The sequence below is a fragment of the Octopus bimaculoides genome, chromosome 17, assembly GCF_001194135.2.
Source record: "Octopus bimaculoides isolate UCB-OBI-ISO-001 chromosome 17, ASM119413v2, whole genome shotgun sequence".
NCBI classification, from domain to species: domain Eukaryota; kingdom Metazoa; phylum Mollusca; class Cephalopoda; order Octopoda; family Octopodidae; genus Octopus; species Octopus bimaculoides.
The window spans coordinates 16760072-16763451 of record NC_068997.1 but is presented as its reverse complement, the minus strand read 5'-3'; positions in this window follow the sequence as shown (position 1 = coordinate 16763451).

Here is a 3380-nt window from a genome sequence, read left to right as displayed (position 1 = left end):
GAAGAAGAAGAAGAAGAAGAAGAGGAGGAGGAGGAGGAGGAGGAAGAGGAGGAAAAGGAGAAGAAGAAGAAGAAGAAGAAGAAGAAGAAGAAGAAGAATTGTCTGTTTTGATGATGATGATGGTGGTAGTGGTGGTGGTGGTGGTGGTGGTGGTGGTGGTGGTTGTGGTGGTTGTGGTGGCAGTGGCAGTGGTAGTGGTAACGCTGGTGTCGGAAAAATCTGGAATAACACAGAGGTCAGTGAACGAGGTGACCACCACTACCAACAATAACAACAACACCGCCAACACCACCAACACTACAACTGTTACTAATACTACTACAACTAATAATAATAATAATAATAATAATAATAATAATAATATTAATAGTGATAATGATAATGCTCTCTCGCTCAATGATAATACCGATGCGGCTGCGACTGCTACTACTACTACTACTACTACTACTGCTGCTGCTGCTGCTGCTGCTACTACTACTACTACTACTACTACTACTACTGTTACTGCTGTAACACCTAACAGAAGAAGTGAAAGAACGACCACTATCACCACCACCATCTCCACCACCACCACTACCAACAACAACAACAACAATTGATACAATAACAGCAGAGTGAATGAAAACGGAAAGCCACAATTTCGATAGAAGTCCTCGATCGAGGATCAATCGAACCAATGACAGAGATCCTTAATCGAGCTGCTCGACCGAACAGAAACAATAGTCAAATAATACCTTAATAGCGGAACCCGTAAATATTCTACGGAATAACGGGCAAACTTATTGGGTTATTTTCGAAAATGTTATCCCAAAAGCCTGAAAACGTAGCGTGTATCGTATCTGTATCAAAAATTAGTGGTTCATCTGCTAATCATTGAAAAGTGAAGGAAATTGGAATACGATGCACTTTATATATACATTTTATATACTTTATGCACAATTTTATAGACTTGATACACAGCAATCTCTTTCTCTCTGTCTTCCTTGCTTACTCTTCAACTTACCCTCTTTTTCTCTCTTCTTTTTCTTTCTCCGTTTTTCTCTCGCTCTTCGCCTTTCCCTTCAACTTTATCAAATGAAAGTGTTACAGACGGACTAAGTAACGGAGCAACAAAAAAGACTTAGTTCAAAAGAAGAAAAAAATTCTACATTTCACTCACCACCACCTCTACCACTCCCTCCCCTTCAACTAATCACGTGAAAGCGTTACGGACAGGCTAAGTAACGGGGGAACAAGCAGAATTATTATAAGATGTTACACCTTAAATGTCTTGGAAAAGAAGAACGCAAACGATGCCTTGGTGATGGGGGAAAAGATTAGATGGGCTTGGTTGGAAGGTCTTTTAGTGATAAGTCTGCTGGATCACAGCTGATCTGGGATTAATCAACATTCGCCTCAACAGAAACCGTGACAGCAGCAGCGTGAATGTGAGCAATAATGGTTGTGCGCGGGTATAGTCACAAAAATCTTGGTTTTCAAGATAAACTGATATAGGAACAGAAAATATGAGTATTTAATTGGTTGGTGCAAACGAGGATTGAAATCCTATCGCGCAACGACCGCCCCTAACGAAACAAATGCACATCAAATCATCGAGAAAGCTTCTTTGTACATGTATTTCTTATCAAAGCGCCTGAATAAAATAAGAATAAAAGGGTTCCATAGACAAAAATGGTTGAAAGGCACTGTTTTAAACATTTGCCAAATGTACGCGGGACTGTCTACAGAACAGTCATTTCTTCATTTTTTTTTTTTCACTCTATTGATACCGTGTAGCCAAATGGTTCAGAAGTTCGATTAAGTGAGGTTAAATAGAGGAGGCAGCAAGATTGCACACCTACTTCAAAAGTCAAGAATGGTGCACACGGTGGTTTTCAAGCGGTGTTGGAGGACACCGCTCACACACATACGCGCGCGTACAGAAAACACTTGCCCAAGGTGCCATGCAGTGGGATTGAACCCGGAACCATGTGAATGGGAAGCAAGCCTCTTACCACATAGCCACGCCTACGCCTACAAAAATATTAAGGTCTCACCGAGATTTCGTTCGTTATATATTTATTTTTTTACTTTTTCTTTTGGTCTCTTTTTTTGTTTCGATTTTTTAATTTCTTTTTTTATTTAGTAGTTGGTGATGATGTAGCTATTATGGCGGTTTTTGCCTCTGTTAATGTCGCTGCGTTTGATAAACGTTAACGTTGTTATTGTGGCTGTTGTCGCACACGACCATTGTTGCTGTTGTTATTGTTCGTTGTTGCTGCCTTACTCTTTCTGTGGTTTACGTTGTTATTATTGTAATCATTATTATTCTTGTTGTCTTATTCCTTATCGTTGTTCTTCTTCTTGTTGTTGTTGTCATCGTCATCTACGGTATATAACATTCATGAGTGATTTTTATCACTCAAATGCCCAACATAAATCTCGTTGCCAATTGAAAAGTGAAATATAAGCCGTGATTTACTTCCATGGGGAAAAAAAAGAAACAGCTTCCTTTCACTATCTTCAATCTTCGCCATATTCCATCAGATCTAGCGAAAGCGAAAAAAAGCCATATACACACATACAAACATATATATATATATATATATATATATATATATATATATGTACGTAATAAAATGTATAATAATAATAATGATAAATAAAAAATTAATTTCTTTTTTTTATCTATTTATCTAACTGTGAGTACTACCTACCAACTTGTCTTCATTTGTTTCGTACATTACACATATTCATGCTCACACTCATACTCTCACCTCTCTGTCTGTCTCTCTCTCTCATTCGGGCTGCTTCTCACTCTCTCCCATTCCTTCTCTCTTTCTCTCTCTCTTTCCCTCCCGGTCTCTATCTCTATCTATCTATTTATCTATCAGTCTATAAAGTCATTGCTCCCTCTTAGCGGTTTCCTTATCTTTTCAGCATACATATGTATTCTCATCCATAAATATAATATAATGAAAAAAATACTTACGTATGTGTATGTATGCGATTACAAGTGCTTGAGTCTATAAATGTGTGTTGTGTGTGTGTATGTGTGTGTGTGTGTGTGTGTGTGTTGGAGGGGGAATGTTAATGTTGATGTGTGTTCGATGAGTTTTACAAACGTGACAATAAAAAGCAATAGATATAACAGAGGTTGTTCATTTCAAAGAAATAAATGAGCCACTCTGTCACTAATCCAAGCAACTTGTTCTTTAATTACTTTTCAGGAAAGGGAAAACTCGTAATTTAGAATAAGCAAGGGTTCTCAACCACATGGTTCCAGGTTCAATCCCACTGCGTGGAACCTTGAACAAGTGTCCTTTACTTTAGCCTCAGTCCGACCAAAGACATCTGAGGAGATTTGGTAGACGCAATTTGAAAGTAGCTTGACATGTATG